Here is a 23,854-nt window from a genome sequence, read left to right on the forward strand (position 1 = left end):
TTGGCTTTTCACACCAGGTGCCCAAAGTATTGGAGCTTCAGCTTCAGCATCAGTCCTTCCAATGAATATTCAGGATTGATTTCCTTTGGGGTTGACTGGTTTGATCTCCTTGCAGTCCAAGGGAATCTCAAGAGTCTTCTCCAACACCACAGTTCAAAGGCATCAGTTCTTCAGTGCTTAGCCTTCTTTATGGTCCAACTCTCACATCCATACATGACTAGTGGAAAAACCATAGTTTTGACTATATGGACTGTTGTTGGCAAAGTAATGGCTCTGCTTTTTAATATGCTGTCTAGGCTGGTCATAGCTTTTCTTCCAAAGAGCAAGCGTCTTTTAATTTCATGGCTGTGCTCACCATCTGCAGTGATTTTGGAGCCCAAGAAAACACTCTATTTTTAAAGACCTTAAATTGAGGCAGTACAGTCAGAATCCAATGGTCTGTTTTCTGGGTCTACCTCTGGAGATCTGCGGTCGATGCCCTGGGACATGTGGGGCCTTACACTCCTCACCTGTCAATAGAGGGGTTGGACTAGATGATTTCTAGGAGGTCTTCTCCTTGTGAGACTGTAGGGTTTTGGGGCAAATTATATCCTCCTAAATTCTCTGAAAATTAGTGTGAAAAAGAGGCTTCTGTGTGGTGTGGGAGGTGAAACCACATGGCCTCTAAGGTCCTTTTAATTTCCAAATTCTGTGACTAAATGGATTCAATAGATTCTCACAGATAATAGCTACTTAAAGATATTGACATCATCCACTTATCCATGTTAGTAAAACTCTTCATTTCAAAGCTTATAAATATTTCAGAAAACATGCCAGAATTCCACCTCTCCATCCCTCCCTGCTTAGATCATCCTTAGGTAATTGTCCCTTTAAGGTCCCCATGACCTCTGGATAAAGAAAGTTAGCCAGGGTGTACGGAACACTCTCTGGCAAACTCAAGTTTCAGGATATTTATTTCAATCTTTAGTGGCTTTGTGTCCTTAGACAAACTGACTTAACATAGATAGAGATATTAAGTTCTAGAGGTTGCCAAATGTAGCATAAAACGTAAAATGGTAATGGCTTGTTAAAGACATATGTGGCTCAGGGCAATGGCTAGACTCTGAACATGAGCACTTTCTCCATGCGGATGGCAGCAGCTGAAGGATCTGACTTGCTCCCCAAATTGCTTGCGAGTTGGAAACAGTGAGAGTCTCAGTAGTGCTGGCCATGGTTAAGCTGGGGTGTGGGTGCTCCTGGGTATCTGGTGGGATGTTTGTGGTTATCATTTTATCGGTCTAGTAAGAAGCTTGTCCTTCAGTGTTTGTCCTGCTTCTCCCTTAGTTTATACCAAACCGTGTCCACCTTCAGCAGAAGATGAGTGAGCTCCTTGAAGGGGACTTGTGTGAATTCATCTCTTATCACCCTTCCTTTGCCTGACTTAGCACAGCATATGGCATCTGGATATAGGTATACTTGTTGAATTAAACTTTAATTGTCATGACATGTGGATAAGTATAAAAATAATAAAGTGAGCTATCATCTAAACAGTATTTGCTATATGGCAGTTACAGTGCCAAGTATTAACGTATCACACTTCATTGCATGCCAGGAGGGAGGAATTCTTGTTATCTGCCTCTTAAAAATGAGGAAACTGGGACAGAAAGGTTAAGTAGGATTTTCAAAGTCCAAAGCAGCCAAGTACGGATGGGACGAAGTAACTTCCAGAGCCCTGTCCTCTTGACCACCACAGAACAACTATACTGACTCCCTTCAGTCCCAAGTATTCTACGTGATTTCTTCTCCTAATAGACTACTCTCCTCTCAAGACTCAACTCAAAGTACTGTTTCTGTAGATTTGTCTTTGAGCACTTTTATTTGTGACTCTCATTCTCCAATCCCATTTTAATTTCCTATTGATTCATTAATCCAACCAACAATGATCTTAACACTATATATTAAGCACATGATAGTCCGGTCAGAGAGAAAGTTACTCAAATAATCATGTAAAAGGATGTAAATTTTTACCAGCTGTGAGGCAGAGTTAAAAGAGAAAAAGAATGTAATATTTGATCCACCTCTGAAGGCTGAGTAAGAGTTAGCAAGATTAGTTAGGAAGAGGTAGCAAGAGTTAGTAATAGAAATGGGTGAAGGCAAAAGGACAGGCATGTTTATTTTAACGCTCAGTGGCAGAGAGCACAGCCCTTCAAGGGACTGCATGATGAAGGCGAAGGGAGGTTCTTCCCAGGGAGGGGGTGACTTCATCAGCTTTGTATTTGGGAAAGTTTGCTCTGGTTGCAGTCCATAGGGGCGGTTAGAGTGCACATGGGCAGTTTGAAGCTATTCTAGTCACCCTGAGAGTAATCTAGATTATAGAGCTGGGGTGGTGGAAATGGTGACTGCTCCAGACAGATAGAGTTAAATACACTGTAAAGAGGTCACATTATATCCATGGTGAGAGATTAGATTTGGCAGGAGGTGAGGGTTGCTTCCCTGGTGGCTCAGAGGTTAAAGTGCCTGCCTCCAATGCAGGAGACCCGGGTTCGATCCCTGGGTCGGGAAGATCCCCTGGAGAAGGAAATGGTAATCCACTCCAGTATTCTTGCCTGGAAAATCCCATGGACGGAGAAGCCTGGTAGGCTACAGTCCATGGGGTCGCAAAGAGTTGGACGCGATTGAACGACTTCACTTTCACTTTTGTGTAACTAGGCTGATAATGAGATAAAGAATACTGTAAGAGGACTCTCTTATTTTTAATTTTCTTTTAGAGGTAGTGATGATATGGAAAGTGGAAGAATCTCATTAGTTTACCAACTGCATTCATTAAGGTAGATGATAAAGCTGTTGCTGCTGCTAAGTCACTTCAGGTGTATCCGACTCTCTGCGACCCCATAGACTGCAGCCCACCAGACTGCCCCGTCCCTGGGATTCTCCAGGCAAGAACAATGCAGTGGTTGCCATTTCCTTCTCCAATGCATAAAAGTGAAAAGTGAAAGTGAAGTCGCTCAGTCCAACTCTGTACGACCTCATGAATTGCAGCCTACCAGGCTCCTCTGTCCATGGGATTTTCCAGGCAAGAGTACTGGAGTGGGTTGCCATTTCCTTCTCCAGGTGATATAGATTATCCTGCAGTTAGTTTGTGAGCATCTGGGGTCCAGGAAACACTTTTTATTTTTACTTAGAACCCCAGAGCTTGGTCTTCCCTGATGGCTTAGATGGTAAAGAATCTGCCTGCAATGAGGAAGACCCAGTTTCAATCCCTGGGTCAGGAAGATCCCCTGGAGAAGGGACTGGCAACCCACTCCAGTATTCTTGCCTGCAGAATCCCATGGACAGAGGAGCCTGGCGGGCTATAGTCCATGGGGTTGCAGAGTTGTTAGACAGGACTGACTTTCATTTTCACTTTCACTTTCCAGAGCTTACCTTATAGGTTGATTTATTTGTCTGATAGCCTGATTTTCCTTTAAAATTTTTTTCAAATAAAGTTAAGTTCATAAATATTAAAAAAATAAACTTTTGATAAGAGCACGAGTTTCAAAGAAATATACGTGGAGGTATTCTCTTTTCTGGTTAATTTGAATTATAAAAGTGTCATCCAGTCTTGATCTTACTTTTTAACTTAATAATAAGCTGACTTTTAAAATATTCAGAATCCCTATTCTGGTGTTAGAACTAATTCCTAGCCTTAGAGATTGTCCTTGGCTGTTTTCTTCCAGCCCTTTTCAACTTCTGGCTTCTGGGCTTTTGGCTTGGTCTTCTGGTGAAGATGACAACAGGCTGCATTGTTTCCAGTCCTGTAACTTCTGTGAGTAAAGCTAATTTCTTGATTCTTTGAGACCCTGTAGCAGGGAAAGGGTTCTATCTGCTCTTTCAGTCTTTGTCCACCAGCTATGAATGCACTGGAGACTGCATTCCTTTCTAACTCCCCCCTGTGAGTTGTCCTTTCCACCCTTCCCCGGGGAGGAAAGGAGCAAGAAAGCTACAGTGACAGGTCCATAGAGCACAAACCTCTGATGTTTTTCCCAACAGAATATCTTTTGGTTACTTGATTCCAGCTCCTTTAGTGAAGACTCCACTTCTGCCTCCTCCCATCAGAAATTATTCTGGGTCTCCCCAAGCTAGTTCTTCTCTCCCTAACACGTGCATCTTCTCATTAAGTGCTGAATAAATGTGATCAGTATCCCATTCTCATCTTTATAGCCCTTTACTAATTCACTCTGGTCAGGGGAGGGTGATCACATACAGCCCTTCCTCCTGGGCATGTGTTCATTTAAAGCGCCTGCCAATATTGATGGGGAGAGAGGTTCTTTGAGAAGAATGGCACCGATTTTGAAAATCATTGAGGGTAATCAGTGGGACAGTGTGGTGGTTAGAAATGGCTTTTTATGCCTGAAGGAGATGAGAAAATCTTCCCGAGAGCTGTCAGATGATGGATAATTTGAAACCCCTTGAAGTTATTTATTGGAAACAGCGACAAAAAACTCAGCCACAGTTTTCAGCTTGACAAGACTGGGTTGTTTCATATTTTAAACATTCAAAGGAAACAGCAGGAAAGCTGTCATTAAGAGATCAGTGAATCAAGCCAATGAGTGAGATAATTGTTCACTAAGAGGAGACAGTTGAATTTGTAATGCCTCCTCAGTGATGGAGGGATGTGGAGATATATTGTTGGCTGGTTTCTAAGTCAGCTACCTGATGAAAGTGGCCTTAGGTAACAGGAAGCAGAAGACAAACATCTTTGGGAATCTGGAAAAATGAAAACGATCCTGGGTCTGTCTTCTGATGGTTGTGCTGGATACAGCAGTGATAATCTGTTGGTGTTTATTTGCCTGTTCCAATCAAAATGAAGAGCTGTTTGGGAGAGATTCTGTGTTAGTGGCGGCCTTGGAGAGGCAGCCCATTTTGAGCACTGCTAATTGAAGGAACTATGGTCATTTGAGTGGAACCAGAGACAACTCAGAGTGGCAAAATAGGGAAACACAGAATCAGCAGCAAAAGAACAGGAGAGATAATAGCAGGAGGAGATTCAGAGGCAGTTGATCCAATGGTAGTGTATTCACTAGAGAAAAATCTCCTGTCCTGTTATCTGGTGAAGGTTTTATGGGAGTGGAGTTAACACTGGGGCTTGGAAGAGCTCTCAAAGTAACAATTCTGCTCTCCTCCACTGAGGTTCAGGAACAGTTAGGAAAGGAGTCAGGAGATATACATTTTCTGTTTTCCTTTTTGCTTTTTAATTTTATATGTTTTTAAATTGAAATATAGTTGATGTATACCCGTCACTTATGCAATACAGTGATTTACAATTTTAAAAGTTTTGGTCTATTATACTTCTGATAAACTACTGGCTATTTTCTCTATATTTGCATAATATATGCTTGTAGCTTATTTTATACAGATTAGTTTGTAGCTCTTAATCCCCTACTGCTATGTTCCCCTCATGTCCCTTCCCTACTGGTAGCCACTAGTTTATTCTTTGTATCTGTGAGTCTGTTTCTTCTTTGTTATATTCACTAATTTGTTGTATTTTGAGAGGCCACACGTAAGTGGTAACATATAGTACTTGTCTTTCTGTCTTATTTCACTTAGCATGATACCCTCCAAGTCCATCCATGTTGTTCCAAATGACAAAAACTTCATTCTTTTTATGACTGACTGAGCAATAGTCTGTTGTTTTTTATACCACAGCTTTGTTCATCTGTTGATGGACACTTAGTTTGATTCTATATCTTGGCGATTGTAAGAAATGCTGCCGTGAACACTGGGGTGCATGTATCTTTTTGAACTAGTGTTTATGGGGTTTTTTGAATATGTACCTGAAAGTGAAAGTGAAGTCGCTCAGCTGTGTCCAACTCTTTGTGACCCCGTGGACTGTAGCCCACCAGGGTCTACTGTCCATGGGATTCTCCAGGCAAGAATACTGGAGTGCATTGCCATTTCCTTCTCCAGGGGATCTTCCTGATCCAGGGATCGAACTCAGGTCTCTTGCATTGCAGGCAGACGCTTTACCCATATGTACCCAGGAGTCACATTTTATCTTTAATCTGGGTAAATCTCTTTGGGAATTTGTGTCTTATTCAGATAACTGAGGGCTGGCTTAGTATAAGCCAGTATCCCAGAAGGAAACTTCTGTCTGGCCTCAGCAAGAGTTGGAGAATTGGCAACACAGCTTCCAGGGGCTGAATTTTTTAATCTAAGCTTACTGCAGGCCAGTGTAGACCATAAGAGATGGCAGATTTCAGTAAAGGATATGGGAGATTTAAATGAATTCTGCCATTTCTGCAATATAATTAGTTATACCATAACCACTGAGAGGCCGGACGTGTTTCTCTAAGGGAGGTCACTATGTCCAGAAATACAAGGGGAGCGGGAGATCATATTCTCCCCACAAAGGAATTCTGGCCATTAGGTCATGACATAGAGCATGTCATTTAGTAAAAGTGTATTATCTGTCTTTATTCCATGAGCGTTATTAAAGAGCATCCATCATGCAGTGCTCATCCCAGGAAGTGATGTTTCCTGTCGTTAGAGGTACCAGCAAAGGCTGACATGCACTCACTCAGGGAAGACTTGTGCCTTGGGTGTGTGTCTATCATTCTAGTGCCTGCAGCATGCGTTCTGTTATTGCAGCAGAGAGTGAAGGGCCCCTATGTCCACCAAGGCTGACCCTTCATCCCACGCACCTGTTGTTACCCTCACTGCTTAGAGGATGGGAAGTCATGGTGTGACCCTCATTTTCTTACTTTCTAGATGACAGGGATTAAAAAAAAAGAGGGGGGGTAGTGCATGCAGGAGAACAAGTTAGTTCTGATTGCTGGCAGGTTATGGGTGGGTTAGCAGGAAGGGGCATTCCAAAGAGGTCTGAGCTCTTTCTTTATTCTCAAGGCTGGGCAGCTACAAAGGCTTAAAGGCCTGGGGGGTGCAGCCCAATAATCATATTTGGGCTGGAATCAGTTATTCCAAGTTCCCTCTAATCTTCTGTCATCCTAACCAACATCCTTGGGATTGAAACCAGAAAGAAGCTTTTAGATTCACTAAGGAAGAAACCAAATGGCCACTTTGGAAGAGATGGTGCATCATCTCACATTTGTATCTCCCCAACCAGAAGGTGCAGCTCAGGATGCTCAGCTCATATGGTTCCCCTTCCACTATAAGCAGTTGAATCTGAGTTGTAAAAGTGGTTGCTTCCGGGTGAAGGATTTTTCCCTTTGTATTTTCCAGTTACCCAGTTGGCATTTGTGTAGTAAAGGATTTAACCTTACCCAGACATTTGCCCTGGTCTTCCAGAAGATAATATCTAGAGTCCTTGAAAAGTCTTTGTCTGCCTGCAGGCCTTGGGTCATGCTAGACAATCTAAAAGTTTCATACAACTCCGGGGCTGACCTCATAATACAGTCTTACAATGAGATTTAGAGTAGGGACTTTGGGTCATACAATATTAGCTTGACTTCCAGAGGGACTATAAACTGAAATCAAGAATTTGGGCAGTCACTAAGCCTATGCAGTGGAGCCCCAATAAAATCTCTGGCTACCAAGGCTCAGGTGAACTTCCCTGACTGGTAATACTCCAGGCCTGTTGTCAGCCCAAGCATGTTGTCACTCATCACTGCTGGAAAAAAGTAATTCTGCTCGTGACTCAATTGGGAATGACTGTGGTAGCTTTCTGCTTGAAATTTCCCTGGACTTTGCCCCATGTGTCCCTTCCTTTGGCTGATGTAATCTGTACCATTACATTGTATATCTGTACCCTTACATTGTTATAAACCATAACTGCAAGCGTACAGCTTTTAGTGAGCTTTATGAGTCTTTGTGGCAAGCTGTTGAATCCCACTGTGGTCTTGGGGACCCCTGAGCTTGTAGTTGGTGTCAGAATTGAAGGAGTTTTGTGGACTCTAACTTTGCATTATCACCATTTTGGTCAAAGTCTCATTCTTACTGAGGGGCTCATCTGCTTCTGCTGTGGAGTCACCTCATAGCCGTTTTCCAAGTTGTGGAGAAGGGTGAGCCCTTTGGGATCTCTGATGCATTGTGGGATATGCCCAAAGGTTATATTCTATCCAATTCAGTTCAATAAATCGCTTACTGGTTTGAAGTTCCCTTTAGAAAGTTCAGCACTGGAGCCTTTGTATTTATGTCTCAAAAGTATAGAATTATGAAGATTCTTGTATTTTAGAGATTATATGCATTAATCATAGAGTGGGAAACCATCAAAAAGTTAAAAACAGTGTTTTTTTTTTTCAAAATACAGTTCTTAGACATGACTCAAGTTTTCCCTAAAGGGTTTGTGGAGGGGTGGAGGCCCCCAGTGGAAGTCTGATTGGGAACAGTTTATGCTTCTTCCCTCTGGGCTTCATTAGGACCCCTCTCATTTTTAAAAAAATCTATTTTATAAATGATTCCATTTTTTAATAAAATAACTTACTGTTGAGACACACATATATATCCAGATACATAGATCTAGCAGTCCTCTCATCTTATATACTTCGTAAGGGAAGAGTTTTGAAATAAGAATGACATTTTCAAGGCTGTACAAGAAGACCTACCAGTGATGAACACAACCAGTTAGAGGGGAAAGAGATGGCAGCATTTCTGACAACATGGAAGACCGAATTAGAGCAGGGAATGGAGATACCGGGATAGATGTTTCGGAAGCAAGAGGGACTGGGGCGTGAACAACCGGGAAAACAGAAAGCAGAACCAACGATCACTTTGAGGTGACTGGATGACTCTATTCACAGCCACTGAGAGGGCAAAAGACTGCTCTCCGTGAGATGACAAGGTTAGTTTTATAGAGGTTGAGTGTAGGGTGCCAATAGTGCCAGCAGGCAGCTGGAAACATGGGATCAGAAGTCACCTACGCAAGTACACTCCAGAATCCATTAGGAAGACCAGTGTCATTAAAGAAATTCCACCCAGGAGACAGACCCTTTAAATTACCTCAGTAAATCTTTGAAGGATGTGTTTTAAATGCACTCAAGTTGTACTGCCTATGAAAGATGCCTTACTGACACAGATCCATTTTAAAATCTCATGTTTCAGTAGGAATGTTAACACTTCTGGCTTCTTCTTACCTGGGAGAGATGAATCTTCATAAAATTCTGTTTTGATCGTATCAGTTCCCTGATCTAAATGTTTAGTAGCTATCTGTGTTCAGATCTGCCAAAATTAGGGAAGTGTCCTTTCCAGGATGAGGTTTTAGTTCAATTCTTTGAACGGCAGCAGGGGAAAAAAATCACAGAAAACCAAGACAAAGACTGGTCAGAATGATTCCAGATCCCCCTGCTTTATACCAGAAAGAATGTGAAACAATGTCAAGATGCCACCTACTACTCTGCTTCCCGATGGAGGTAAACATCTTCCATTCAGCTGGTCCCAAGCCCTCCCCATCCTTGCCACTCTGCTCCTCTTCCCAGCCAAAACCACTAGTTTCCTGATTGGGAGCAAGGAGCTGTACCGGTAATAGAGGTAGTATCACCGCAACTTGTGTGAGAATTCTGTATACCAGAACTACACCAGAAAGGGTAGTTAGTTGTTAGTAGTTAGTTGAACTGCACCTGCAGTATGGGTACTGTACTCTGTACCCAAGGCAAAAACCTATTAACCTTCCCCCCACCCCAACACACACACGCGCGCGCACACACACTGCTTTGAGGCGAATCCAAAATGTACAAAACACATACCCAAAAGTTTTGCCTCAATTATGCTAGTGTTGCACGGAAAAGGAACGGTGAATTAGGATTTAAACATAGTGTGCTCCAATCCAGTCTCACAGAGTTCTTTCTTAACTTTAAGAGACTCTAGATTCCATAGTTTGCTGTGAGAGACAGATAATATATGTTAAATCTTAACCAAATGTGTTTCATCACCTCAACCCCCGTTAGTGTACTTGCAGCTCTGGAGACCTCTCATGGTTTAAGAGCGAGGATGTGTGAAAGAGGAACAAAGGCATCAATGCTTAGCTTCAGTGCATCAGAACAGGCTCCTTAAATGTGCTATAAAGATAACAGACACATGGAGGGGCTTTTGATGAAAAGAGCCAGACTTCTGAGCATGAAAAGTTACACTGTGAACTCAGAGCTTAAAGTAGTATTAATATCTGGGAAGTTATGATGAATTACCCATCTGCTTTAATCATCTGTAGATACAAAATGGAAGGACACATGTGTCAAGATGAAGAGGCATTGTAAGGAAATCAAAGAGCAGGAGTCACAGAAGAAAATGGATGCATGGATTCATTTCTGGGAGTTAGTTCTGTATGAAGAAGAGCTCTGGGGCTTGTAGTAGCAGAGATTCATGAACTTCCCTCTCATGTCATCTTACTGTTAGTACAGAGGTTGCATGAATAGTTAAAAAGAGGAGGAAGTCACATTCTCAATCAACAACCCTTATCAAGAACTATCATATAATATTGTATATTGTTAGAAGGAAAAACCTCATGTGATAGTGGGCATATGCAGAATCTTGGAATAAAACCTCTGTTTCCAGGTTCTCTTGGGAGCTGTGTGTCAGCCAGGTAACTAAGTCGTGGTCAGTGAAATTAAGTGGCAGAGGTGAATGAGTCCTTTAGGGACTTCTGGGAAGAGTCCTTTGGGAGAAAGATATTTCCCCCCTTCCTTCTTACTGTATTGTATGTGAAGACCAGGTTGGTAACTGTGGTGGGATCAACTCAGCCCTGAACTGCCAACATTTACATGACAGGAAAAGATATCTCTACTTGTTTAAGCACTGTTATTTTGGATTTTCTGTTGCAGTTAAACGATGAATAAAATTAGGTCTACATGATAAACTCAGTTTTTTAAAAAGCTTTTATTTGAAAACAACTCAAGTTGTTTATGGATCTCAGACCAGCATCATGTCAATCTAAGTTACATTTTACCTGATGCCTTAAAGGATGACAGACAGTCAAAGAGATTACCCTGATGGACTCTGCTCACTCAGCCTTGAGACATCATGAGCAACTCCACCCCTCGCATCCTATACCTTAGTCATATAGGAATGTTTCTCGATGACAAATAACAGAGACAGTGACTCCATGGGTCTCACTGAGGAGGGAATTTCTAGAAGTCCTTACTCTCACATTCTAGAAGTTCCATCCTCTGACAATGTGATCTTGGAAGGAATGCCCTTCCCACCACACTTATTAGTGGACATGCTATGCTATGCTAAGTCACTTCAGTTGTGTCTGACTCTATATGACCCCATAGATGGCAGCCCACCAGGCTCCCCCATCCCTGGGATTCTCCAGGCAAGAACACTGGAATGGGTTGCCATTTCCTTCTCCAAGGCATGAAAGTGAAAATTGAAAGTGAAGTCGTTCAGTCATGTCCAACTCTTCACGACTTCATGGACTGCAGCCTGCCAGGCCCCTTCATCCACGGGATTTTCCAGGCAAGCGTACTGGAGTGAGGTGCCATTGCCTTCTCCGATTAGTGGACACACAACTAAGCTATGGCAAGTGACACAAAAAGAAGTTGCTGGAAGGTCCTGTAAAAGATCTCCCTCCCTAGAAAAAATATAAGGAAAACTCTTCCTTACCATCCCCTCCAACCCCACTCTTGTTACTTCTTACTTTCTTATTTTTGAAAGCAGGTATGTATGGATGCTTAAAACTGTTACAAACCCTCTTGAATTATCTGAGATCAACATAGACCCTCCCCTACCCAGTTTTCTGATCTCCCCGAACTGCAGATCCAAGTGTAGAAATTACCCAGTTCTACTGCGAGTTTTTGTAGTATCATTCAGAGATGTCAATAAGTAGGCCTTATTTAATGGAAAAATGACTTTTGATAGAGCTAGGAAATCTCCCTTCTCAGAAATTCTGTCAAAGTTCCCTTTAAGAGAGGTAGCAAAAACTACCAAAGATCAGATCTTCCTTTGTGTAGACTGAGATGATATGTTAAGATCTCTATGAGACAGTGTTCAGTTCAGTTCAGTCGCTCAGTCATGTCTGACTCTTTGCGACCTCATGAACCACAGCATGCCAGGCCTCCCTGTCCATCACCAACTCCTGGAGCCTACCCAAACTCATGTCCATCGAGCTGGTGATGCCATCCAACTGTCTCATCGTCTGTCGTCCCCTTCTCCTGCCTTCAATCTTTCCCAACATCAGGGTCTTTTCAAATGAGTCAACTCTTCGCATCAGGTGGCCAAAGTATTGGAGCTTCACCTTCAACATCAGTCCTTCCAATGAGCACTCAGGACTGATCTCCTTTAGGACAGACTGATTGGATCTCCTTGCAGTCCAAGGGACTCTCAAGAGTCTTCTCCAACACCACAGTTCAAAAGCATCAGTTCTTCGGTGCTCAACTTTCTTTACAGTCCAACTCTCACATCCATGCATGACTACTGGAAAAACCATAGCCTTGACTAGATGGACCTTTGCTGGCAAAGTAATGTCTCTATTTTAATATGCTGTCTAGATTGGTCACAACTTTTCTTCCAAGGAGTAAGCGTCTTTTAATTTCATGGCTGCAATCACCATCTGCAGTGATTTTGGAGCTCAAGAAAATAAAGTCAGCCACTGTTTTCCCATCTATTTCCCATGAAGTGATGGGACCAGATGCCATGATCTTCATTTTCTGAATGTTGAGCTTTAAGCCAACTTTTTCACTCTCCTCTTTCACTTTCATTAAGAAGCTCTTTAGTTCTTCTTCACTTTCTGCCATAAAGCCGGTGTCATCTACATATCTGAGGTTATTGATATTTCTCCCGGCAGTCTTGATTCCAGCTTGTGTTTCTTCCAGTCCAGCGTTTCTCATGATGTAGTCTGCATATAAGTTAAATAAGCAGGGTGACAGTATACAGCCTTGACGTACTCCTTTTCCTATTTGGAACCAGTCTGTTGTTCCATGTCCAGTTCTAACTGTCACTTCCCGACCTGCACACAGATTTCTCAACAGGCAGGTCAGGTGGTCTGGTATTCCCATCTCTTGAAGAATTTTCCAGTTTGTTGTGATTCACACAGTCAAAGGCTTTGGCATAGTCAATAAAGTGGAAATAGATGTTTTTCTGGAATTCTCTTGCTTTTTCCATGATCCAGTGGATGTTGACAATTTGATCTCTGGTTCTTCTGTCTTTTCTAAATCCAGCTTGAACATCTGGAAGTTCACAGTTCATGTATTGTTGAAGCCTGGCTTGGAGAAGTTTGAGCATTACTTTACTAGTGTGTGAGATGAGTGCAATTGTGCGATAGTTTGAGCATTCCTTGGCTTTGTCTTTCTTTGGGATTGGAATGAAAACTGACCTTTTCCAGTCCTGTGGCCACTGCTGAGTTTTCCAAATTTGCTGGCATATTGAGTGCAGCACTTTGACAGCATCATCTTTCAGGATTTGAAATAGCTCAGTTGGAATTCCATCACCTCCACTAGCTTTGTTTGTAGCGATGCTTCCTAAGGCCCACTTGACTTCACATTCCAGGATGTCTGGTTCTAGGTGATGTGTAGTATAAAAAACAAGAACTAGAGCCAATTCTTGTTCTACCAAGACTGAATTCCATGCTTAAGTCAAATTTTCTCAGATTTATTTTTTCTTGCAAGATTAGGAGCATATATGTTGCTTTTAAGTCCAAGTCAATTATCTCATCCTTAAAGGATAATTGTCTGTCATCTTTTCAGGCATCAGGTAAAATGGTTAGATTTTAAGACAGTTTCCCAGAACTATTGAAATATTTGCTCATTCCTAATTATTCCATTCAGCCACTTTTATTCATTTTTTAAACTTGAGATATAATTGGCGTAACATTCTACTAGTCATAGGTGTAAAACACAATGATTTGGTAGATACATATATTGCAAAATAGTTACTGCAATAACTCTGTGAAAAATGGTGTAAGAATTTTGATAGAGATTTCATTGAGTCTAGATTACTTTTGGTGGAATGGATGTTTTAACAATATTCTTCCAATCTGTGAGTATAGATAATCTTTCCACTTACTTCTCTTTCATCAGTGCCTTAAAAATTTCAGTGTACAGGTACATGTATGTGCAAATAGTGACAACTTTATTTCCTTTTGTACTGTATTGAATAAAAGAGGTGAAAGCAGGCATCTTTGTCTTGTTCCTGAACTTAAAAGCTTTCAGTTTTTCACTGTTGAATATTACTTAAGCTATGGGCTTGTCATATATGACGTTATTACATTGAGGTATGCTTCCTATATACCCGCTTTGAGCGTTTTTATTGTGAATGGATGTTAAATTTCGTCAGATGCTTTTTCTGCATCCATTGAGATGATCATGCTATTTTTATGCTCTTTTTTAAACGTGATGTATCACATTGACTTGAAGATGCTAAGCCTACCATGCATCCCTGAAATAAATCTCACTTGATCATGGTATATGGTCCTTTTAATGCAATGTTGAAATTCAGTTTACTAATATTTTGTTGAGGATTTTTATATCTATATTCATTAGAGATAGTTGCCTATAATTTTCTTGTATTATCTTTGTTTGGTTCTGGTATCAGGGAAATGCTGGCTTCATAAAATGACTTGGGGAGTTTTTCTATCTCTCATATTTTTTGGAGATTTTGAGAAAGATTGGTGTGAATTCTACCAAATGTTTAAAGAATTAATTGCTAGAGTCACCTGGTCCTGGAATTTTATTCATTGGGAGGTTTATGATTACTGATTTAATCTTCTTTACTAGGAAGTCAGTTCAGATGTTGCATTTCTTTGTGATTCAACCCTGGTAGTTTGTATGTTTCTAGGAATTTATCCATTTCTTCTAAGTTGTCCAACTTAACTGGCATATAGTATATAATAGCATACAGTATATAATTGGTCATAGAATTCTCTTATGATCCTTTGTATTTCTGTACTATCAGTTGCAAGTCTTTCCTTTCATTTCTAATTTTAAATCCTCCTTTTTCCCCTTTAGTGACCCTAGCTAGAGACTTGTCAACTTTTTCTCTTTAAAAAAACAGCTCAGTTTATTGATCTCTTCTCGTATCTTTTAGTCTCTATTTCAGTTATTTCTTCTCTGTTCTTTATTTCTTTTCTTCTAATAAATTTTGGCTTAGTTTGTTCTTTTCTAGTTTCTTGATATGCAAAGCTAGAGTGTTTATTTGATATCTTTCTTGTTTCTTAATGTAGGTATTTAATCCCTATGAACTCCCCTCTTAACTACTTCTGCTGCATTCCACAAGTTTTATTATCTTATATTTCCATTTTCACTTGTATCAAGATACTTATTCTTTCATGTTTTTAAATCTGTGTGACCCCTAAAGGAAGATGGTTACTTTTTATATTGTATTGTGATTCCCTAATAACTTAGTGCTATTCCATATAGATATTTTTGTGCTTGGCTTTCAAAGAACTATGGTGTTGGAAAGGACTCTTAAGAGTCCCTTGGACTGCAGGGAGATCCAACCAGTCCGTCCTAAAGGAAATCAGTCCTGAATATTCATTGCAAGGACTGACACTAAAGCTGAAACTCCAATATTTTGGCCATCTGATGCAAAGAACTGGCTCATTGAAAAAAACTCTGATGCTGGAAAGATTGAAGGCGGGAGGAGAAGGAGATGACGGAGGATGAGATGGTTGGATGGCATCATCAACTCAATGGACATGAGTTTGAGTAAGCTCTGGGAGTTGGTGATGGACAGGGAGGCGTGGCATGCCGCGGTTCATGGGGTTACAAAGAGTCAGACACAACTGTGTGACTGAAGTGAACTGAAACATTGTTTTCCCACAATATCATATATGAAATGTCTGATATAATAAAATTATTTGTAAATATATGATATAAAATAGAGTCAGGAAAATTACTTGAGAAATGGAATGGAAATGTAAGGAAATACTAGATGAGGTATGTTAGTGAAAGAGAAGAGTACCTTTCTTGGCATTGATATGAGCAATGTTATTTTGGGAATATGACACCAAAACTATAGGCAGCAAAAGCAAAGAGTAAACAAATGAAATTGCCTTAAACTAAAAAGTATCTGCACAGCAAAGAAAAGCATCAACAGAGTGAAAAGACAAGCTATGAAATGGGTGAAAATATTTGCAAGTCATTTATCTGATAAGTGGTTAATATCTGAAATATATGAGGAAGTCATGCAAGTGAACAGCAAGAAACCGAATAACCCAACTAACAAATGAGTGAAGGACCCGAATAGACATTTTGCAAAAGAAGACATGCGAATGACTCATAGATATTTTAAACGGCGGTGAACTTAGGGAACTGCAAATCAAAACTAAAATGAGATATCACCTTACACCTGTTAGAACCCTGTTATCAGAATACTATCCTGTTAGAATACTATACACACACACACACACACACACACACACACACACACACAAATGGAATACTATTCAGTCTTAAAAGGAAGGAAATCCTGTGTTTTCGATGATACGAATGAACTTGGAAGACATTAGTCTAGGTGAAATAAGTCAGCCACAGAAAGACAAACTTGGCATGATCTCACTCATATTAGTGTGAATGCTTGGTCACGTCTGACAATCTGCAACCCCATGGACTGTAGCCCACCAGGTTCCTCTGTCTATGAGATTTCCCAGGCAAGAATACTGGAGTGGGTTGCCATTTTTTTAGCTGTTTATTCTAGGACACATTCAGCAGTTATTCAAATTAGCTGTCATAATAAAAATATTTTACTCTGGAGACAATTAGCACCATCATGTCAGAATATATTTATCCTCACAACTCCCTCCCATGGTTGTTGGGAGATCACACAGCAAGAGCAAGAAGCGTGTTTTGTAGAGCAGTGTTCTGGAGCCTGACAGGATGCGGCCCTGTTCCTTCCAGCCTTGACGATGGGTCACGAGAGGCTGCAGGGGCCCTTTTAAGAGCTACTTGGGTTGACAGGTGTTGTTTGTTGGAGTTCTGGATGCAGTGCTGGAGGAGGTGTCATCATTCATGTGACAATGTGTGAGTGGGAGCTGAAAGGCAGATTGTGTATGGACATCATTTGGTGGGAGCTATTCTTAGGTCCTTGGACAGCCTGAGGATTTAGAGCCTGCCTCCTTGGCAAAATAAAGAATACCAGTGTAATTTTTAATAAGATCAGAGGCTCTTTGTACACACATGTTTTCTCATCTCTTACTAATGTAGGAGGTGCATGCCAAGCTTTTGACAGGGAAAAGCTAGGGAGAAATCAACAACAGCCCGATAATTCCCCTGTGTCTGTCAAAGCTGTTTAATGTTGTTGTTTACTTAAATTACCTTTCCTGAAGTCAATGGTTTTAATTTAATTTATGGAAATGTCCCTAAGGACCCAGAGAGCGCCACATTGGATGGGATCATTCATAAATTTGGGGTCTCCTGTGAGTTTTCTTTTTTTTTTTGCCCAGCCTTATGTTTCTGATATTTCAATCTCAGTGTGAATAGAGAGAAATTTCAGTTCTTCACAAAAATGCAAAGTTCCAATGCTGCCTGTTGTTTTTGTTAAAGGCAAGAAGGTAAAAATTGTGAAAGACCCATTTTCAAATATCTAGGTGCATTTCTTACATTTTTTGTTGTCCCTTAATTTAAAACCCAAAGTAGACTTATCTGAAGCCCACTGGCCAGCCATTAGGGAGAAATTATTTACATCTTGATGTAATCTCTTATAGCATTTTGAACTTAGTCATTTGAACAGTATCTTTAAATATTTATTGACTCAGAGGCAATATTTTCTTTAACTTCCTCTCTGAGGATCTGGAAAACTCAACAAGTCAGTATTTATGACCTTCATTTGAATATGATCTCCTTTAAGACTCTGATGCTTTAAATCTAGAATTTGGCTGTGTTTGCATGGGCATGGTGAAATAGACAGCTGTGTAGCACATTGAGGTATTTAAAAGAGAAAGTGACTGCCTAATGAGTGTTTTATAAGGTGCTTCGGGTATCATGAATCGCTAGAGGTCTGATCTCCCCTCACCCTTTGAGTGTGCTCACCTCTGTCTGGTTCCAGTTCAATATGCTCAAATGTAAGGATGATCAAACACAAAGACACATCTTTATGACTTCTTTGAATCTTATTAAAAAGCAAATGATAAATTAAAACAATTGCAATCCTGACAAACAAATAGAGAGATGAACAACAAAAGCTTTAAAATAGCAGAAACAGAGTAATCTATGGACACGTGGTAATTGATTGATGTAAGCCAGCAATGGGAGAAGGGGAGCAACAGTTTGATTTGTACTGGAATCCCTAAAAGACACAGCAATTAGAACCATCAGGTAGCCCTGAAAGTGAGATTGAAAATAAGAGGATTGACTGAGAGCCTGAAGAAGCAGTTTAGACTCCACGTCATTACTCTTCCCATCTGGAAGACTTCCCTCCTCAACTCTAGGTACAAGGGTGGAGGTTTATCCCCAGGAGAGTGGGTACTTAGACAGCTGGGAACACATCACACTGAGGGTAGGGGTAGCATGTTGATAAATACCAGATAATGTAGAAGAATTATTAGGAATTTTGAAATCCCCAAATCCCTTCCCTCCTGAGGCCCCCTCACTGCAGCTAGGGTAATTCCCTTCATGCAGAGGTTGAAATGTTCTTGGATCTTATTAATACAAGAGAAAACAATGAAAGATCTAATCATTTAGTTCTGAGTGTCCCACTCTTTCATATGAAAGGCTAGTGAAGAGTCATCAGTCATGTTTCTTGCAAATCCAACATCACATGGCAGATGGCAAACACACAAAACATAAGCAAGCACATAAAGAAACAGTTTTATTAGCAGTCTCAAAGAGCTGGAAGATACATCATATACGATCCTAAACAAGATGCCATTAAGACAATTCTTTTACAGGGAGAAAAGGTTTTGAAAATTAAGAATAGTAAGAATGAAAAACATCAATTGAAGTATGAGATGAATTTGAGGAATCTCTTAGGAAGCAGAGCACTAACAATGACACTAACAAAGTTTCTTAAAAGGGAAGAAATAGTAAGAAAAGTAGCATCATTCAAACAGGCTCGCCAGCTGGCTAACAAGATTCAGACAGGGATAAGAGGGAAGCTTAAGGGAGCTGCTGTTGCTGCTGCTGCTAAGTCGCTTCAGTCGTGTCTGACTGTGCGACCCCACAGACGGCAGCCCACTAGGCTCCGTCATCCCTGGGATTCTCCAGGCAAGAACACTGGAGTGGGTTGCCATTTCCTTCTCCAATGCATCAAAGTGAAAAGTGAAAGTGAAGTTGCTCAGTCGGGTCCGACTCTTAGCGACCCCATGGACTGCAGCCTACTAGCCTCCTCTGTCCATGGGGTTTTCCAGGCAAGAGTACTGGAGTGGGGTGCCATTGCCTTCTCTGCTAAAGGGAGCAAATTATCAGAAATAATTAAAATTTCTGGGACTGAGGAACCTGAGTTCCCATATTTAAAGAGCTCACTAAGTACCAGCAAAATTATATGAAAATACATAACAAGGCTCATCACAGTGTAATTTCAGAGTATGAAAATTTATGCTAAAATCCTAAAGTTTTCAAGAGATGAAAAACAAGTGCAAATACGAAAACTCAATGAAAGAGATTGTCCACAAAGGGTTAGCAATTAGAACCAGATGGAGCTTACCCATTGTAATAATTCAGGCCAGAAGATCTAAGTTTCTATATTCCCAGATCCTCAAGTGAGCAGAAATAGACATTTTTCAAACATGCAAAGTCTTGGAACTGTCTACCATGCTGTCTTAATTAGGAAGCTACTTGTATGATCCATCTCAATGATATAAGTAGTAAGCACAAAATAAGACATCCTATGAAATAGAATAAATGCACAGTAAATGAATGAAACCCAAGCTACTTCTTTTATTCCAGGCCAATGAATGTAGGCTGTTGCCTCAAGTGCACCCAGAGACTTGTGCAAGTTGTTGTTGTGTTCATTGTGATAAGGTTTTTTATTCTAACACTCAAATTCGGTTCTGGGGCTTCAAGAGAGTCTTAAAGTTGTATGTCTGTGTTGTATGTTGGGGAGCATCTCTGCATACCCTTCTTGGACACCAACAACTGAGAACTGAAGACCATAGGCTGTTCAAATCTGGGAAGCCTCATGGTCAACCAGTTAAGAGCACTGAGGTTGATCTGCAACACTGGAGCCTTTTCTGGGCTCACTCTCCAGCCTGCTGCTTTTTGGGTATTATCCCCCACACCATAGGCAATGATCTCCCCTTGGTTTGTGTGTTATCCGTATCCACTTTATATGAAAGCACTTGTAATGCATCTCTCTGAGCCTTTAGTAAAAGCAACACATAACTGGAGAAGAAAGCTAACCAACAATAGTACAGTTGACCCCTGACCAACATGAGTTTGAACTGCATGGATATTTTCAATAAATATGCATTACAGTGCCAGTCCATCCTAAACAAAATCAACCCTAAATATTCACTGGAGGGACTGATGCTGAAGCTGAAATACTTTGGCCACTTGATGCAAAGAGCTGACTCATTGGGAAAGACCCTGATACTGGGGAAGATTGAAGGCAGAAGGAAAAGGGGACAACAGAGGGTGAGATGGTTGTATGGCATCATTGACTCAATGGACATGAATTTGAGCAAACTCCAGGAGATGGTAAAGGACAGGGAAGCCTGGTGTGCTGCAGTCCATGGGGTTGCAAAGATTCAGACATGACTGAGCAACTGAACATTAACAGTACTACACCATCTGCAATTGGGTTGAATCCACAGATATGAAAGAATCCAGGATGTGGAGGGCCGACTATATGTTGCATGTGAATTTTCAGCTGTGTGGTAGGGCAGCGCACCTAACCACTACCTCTTTGTTCAAGGGTCAACTGTATCTTATATTTGAATAATCCTTGGATTTTGTAAAGCACTTGAACAAGCTATTTGTTTATCTGACCCTAAAAACAGGACTGTGAAATAGAAATGGCTACCCCTTTTCCAAGTTAAGTGGCTAAGAAAATTCTAAGGTAATTAGGAGTAGAGAAAGAGCCAATTCCTGGGATTCCAGATTCTGATTGCAGTGCCCTTTGCCCTTTATCGTGTGGATTCTGAGGAAGAGAAGCAGCAGAAGAAGAGATGTCTGGCAGGACTAGTTCCCATCATCTTTGCTCCAATTTTACAATGAGCACTTTCTTTGGGTTCCCAAGGCTGAATTCTTACCTGGTGACGATGATCATTTCAGAACTAATGCACAGCAATGGTAGCGGGTCTGCATTTCTTTTCATTTGTCTCTGCTGCTGCTGCTGCTAAGTCCCTTCAGTCGTGTCCAACTCTGTGCGACCCCATGGACGGCAGCCCACCAGGGTCCCTCGACCTTGGGATTCTCCAGGCAAGAACACTGGAGTGGGTTGCCATTTCCTTCTCCAATGCGTGAAAGTGGAGACGCTCAGTCATGTTCGACTCCCAGCGACCCCATATTTGTCTCTGCTTCCCCATAAATAAGTCTTCCGTTTTCCAGAATATTCTTCAAAACCCTTAATCATTTCCCCTGGACACTAACAGGAGATTTCATTGGTTCATGTTCTGATTCTACCAAGCCTTCAAAAGCTGGATCCTTCAAGTTTCTTCCCCTCCCTGGGAATCGTGTTTCACCTTATCTATCTATCTTTAAATAGGACAAAAGAATTGAACCACACATTCTCTAAGATTGCTCTAGTGCTGGTTTGCTCTGTTCTATAATTCCATTCATTTCCCAGGTTTAATGGCACTGCATTGTTTAGGCAAGGATATGAGGATATTTTATGGTTACCTAAGAAAGATGATCAACCCTGGGATTTCTTTGGAAGGAATAATGCTAAAGATGAAACTCCAGTACTTTGGCCACCTTATGCGAAGAGTTGACTCATTGGAAAAGACTGTGATGCTGGAAGGGATTGGGGGCAGGAGGAGAAGGGGGCGACCGAGGATGAGATGGCTGGATGACATCACGGACTCGATGGACGTGAGTCTGAGTGAACTCCTGGAGTTGGTGATGGACAGGGAGGCCTGGCATGCTGCGATTCATGGGGTCGCAAGGAGTCGGACACGACTGAACAACTGAAATGAACTGAACCGAACCGAAGAAAGATGATCAGAAAGAAGGCAGAATGTGGCAAGAGAGCTGGAATGTTTCTTTTTCACAAAATTATATACTAATAAAAGCCATCTTTTTTTTAAACATTTACTATATGCCCAGAAATGTTCGGGGCATGTTACATACCAACATACATGCATGTCCTGTTAGTGTCTGGGATCACTAATCTTCATATCTCTTTAAAGTAAATGCTGTTGTCTTCATTAGCCATTTTTAAAAATAGAAGAATATTCACTTTTTGTACATAAACCCACATAATCAAATTATACAGAGAATTCTAAGTTTGCAAAGTAAATTGAAAAGTACATTGAGAAACCCCACCCCAACTCCTATCCATCCCCAAACCAACTCATCAGAGCTGCAGTGGCTTCCTGTGTGTTCTTCCAATGCTGAGAGAGTAAACGGCTGGAAGTAGAGTTGCTGGATGAAGAACATCCATATTTTAATGTTTCTGAATAGGACCTGTTTGTCTCAGGGCCCAGCAGGAAGGGCAGATTAAGAATCATGAGGTTGGAGATATATGAAACAGTTGTTCATGCTCCACTCACAGCTCACTCGGTTTACTGCACAGAGCTGGCACACAGTACAGATTAGTCAAAGCAGGGAAAATGGGGGTAACAGGCAACTCCACAGAGCAGTTTGGGAAGAGGGTGTCTCAAGAGGAGCAGTGGTCTCTGGTCTGGAGTGCTACCTAAAGTAATACCCTTAGTTTACCCCTCTAGTACGCTTGCAGTCCTACAGTGGACGTTTCAAAACAACTAATTTGGAAGTCCACGTTGGCCACTGTGACTCTAGTTTTAAATACCTAGCATGTCTTAAGTTAAGTTGCTCAGTTGTGTCCGACTCTTTGCAACCCCATGGACTGTAGCCCACCAGGCTACTCCGTCCATGGGATTCTCCAGGCAAGAATACTGGAGTGGGTTGCCATTTGCTTCTCCAGGGGATCTTCCCAACCCAGGGATCGAACCCAGGACTCCCATATTAGAGGCAGACGCTTTAACCTCTGAGCCACCAGGGAAACCTTAGCATAGTTTAAATCTTCTAACTTTCACCCAAGATGAGTAGGAATCGTAATGAGAGAGAAATCATGTCATAACAAGGCTGGATTATTCTCCTAAAATGTTGTGCTAATTTATATTCCCAGCAACATGCAAAAAGAAATTTCTGACAGGTCCTTTTCTTTCTATGGTTTATGACTCACAATATAGCCACCATGGAATATCATTAAACCTTTAAAATCTATAGCAAGTGAATAGAAAATGCACCTCCGTTTTTAAATTTTTTGATACTGAATAAGTTTCTTAATCAGTGACCAATTGCATTTCTTTGTGTGAAATACCTCTGTATACTTTTTAAAATATATATTGAGTTATTCTTTGTTTACTTGATTTATGAAAGCTCTTTATGCATTAAAGCCTCAGGCCCTTTTCTGTCATTTGCATTAAAAATGTTTCTCAAACTTGTTATATATACTTCTCAGGCATTTTCCGCTTCCTCCCTACACTCCCCAGTACTTTAAACATGTTTCATGGCATCTGTTTAAATGATAAAAGATTTCCCCTTACCAAAATGACAAAAAATTTCAATCAAGCTTTTGTATATTTGTTTTTAAGTTTGCATCTCTGATTTATTTGAAAAAGCTTTTAGATGTTTCCATATTAGGAATGAGGCTTATGTCCAGCTGGCGTTTTAATTCTATCTCCACTGATAGCCGGACAAGTGTTCACACATAATTTTTTCAGTTGTTGTCTCACTGACTTATTTAAAAATCATTTTTTAGTATTATAAGTTTCTCCTATGTCCATTTTGGATAATTTATAGACTATTCATACTCTAATACACATTATAAGAAAAGAAAGTGAAGTCGCTCAGTTGTGTCTAACTCTTTGTGACCCCATGGACTGTAGCCCACC

The 23,854-nt window shown here is 40.9% G+C and overlaps 1 non-coding gene across 1 annotated transcript; it reads left to right on the top strand.

The window, feature by feature from the left end:
• Positions 1 to 2,469: 2,469 nt before the first annotated feature.
• On the top strand, positions 2,470 to 2,541 carry TRNAW-CCA (transfer RNA tryptophan (anticodon CCA)). Its single transcript has one exon. It is a non-coding gene; the product is annotated as a tRNA-Trp (tRNA).
• Positions 2,542 to 23,854: the final 21,313 nt, after the last annotated feature.

This window comes from Capricornis sumatraensis, chromosome 21, assembly GCF_032405125.1.
Source record: "Capricornis sumatraensis isolate serow.1 chromosome 21, serow.2, whole genome shotgun sequence".
In the NCBI taxonomy this organism is placed as follows: domain Eukaryota; kingdom Metazoa; phylum Chordata; class Mammalia; order Artiodactyla; family Bovidae; genus Capricornis; species Capricornis sumatraensis.